Source organism: Limulus polyphemus, unplaced genomic scaffold (assembly GCF_000517525.1).
Source record: "Limulus polyphemus unplaced genomic scaffold, Limulus_polyphemus-2.1.2 Scaffold5953, whole genome shotgun sequence".
Lineage (NCBI taxonomy): Eukaryota > Metazoa > Arthropoda > Merostomata > Xiphosura > Limulidae > Limulus > Limulus polyphemus.
Genome location: NW_013671563.1, coordinates 18686 through 19963, shown reverse-complemented (window position 1 = coordinate 19963; position 1278 = coordinate 18686).

Genomic DNA, 1278 nt, shown 5'->3' with positions numbered 1-1278 from the left:
ATATATATATATATATATATATAACTAGCAAAAGTACCTCGCTTCGCTCGGGTTTATTAGGTTGATATATTCTAGATGGCTATATTATAGATAATTAGATGCCACTATACGTCACATTATCTAACATACATAAGAGCCAGTGTGCTTCATGTCTCGCTTGATTTTAAACTTGGATCATTTCTGAATTAAGATATTTTCTGTTATATCACCAATCAACATTTTTATAAAAAAAAATAAACCTCTTTAATCAACGGAGACCCTAAATTAAGAAATCAACAAATATTTTTCCAGTAGTTTATATGTTTTATTTTATACTTTTGTTGCTAAGCGACGTAACATAAAAGCCATTGTTGGAACACGTTACCAAAACAGACTGGATTTTATATATATTAGATGTTGTTATATAAGAAGTCATTTCTTTTCTATGTGGTGTTTTGCTAGCTTGCCTCCTTAAAAATATGCTCATGGATAAGAGAAGTAATACCCAGGTGCACACACTCAGGGTACACTTAGTATGGGTGCAGAATTTTAGGTTTCTAGGTTCTTTCTTCTTGGAGCTATGGTGGTCATACCTCTATGTGGTTCTTCACTAGCTTGCCTCATAAAAACATGCACATGCATGTGGATAAGTAATAATACTCAAGTGCACACCCTTAGGGTCTTTTCAGTATGTGTGCAAAATTTCAGGTTTGTAGGTTCTGTCTTCTTGAAGCTATGGCAGTCACACACACAGACACACCCATTTATTATTGTAGATATACACATACAATTGTGGAGAATTAGTATATGAACAAATGTCCTAAAACAATTTAGTATCTCTTCAGAAAAACTGTGGAACGCAGAATTATAGGGAAGGTATTTTTTTTAACAAGTATCCTCAACAGAGTACAGGACATAATTTTTCACTTTTGACAGTATCTTTGTACAGATATTTTACCATAATTTGCCAATTACCATTAGAAATAACACAGAACAGATTTTTGAGAGATAATATCCTTGAACTCATTGTTTATTCTAAAGTGCAGCTGGACACAGTGTATAGTTGGAAAATAATTTTGTATAGCTGAGATTATAGGGGTTTTAGGATAGGCAAATGTGGAGCAATGTTGTTTCTTTAAAATGAAATGATCACATAAATACAATAATATTTATTAATGCAAACCTTTATATCATCAAATCAAAATTTTGGTGATTAACTTAATTTAGCTTCATCAAATCGAATCCTTCAAAAAATGACACAATGATTTTGTAGATTTCTTTTGAGTAATGTAGCTTCTA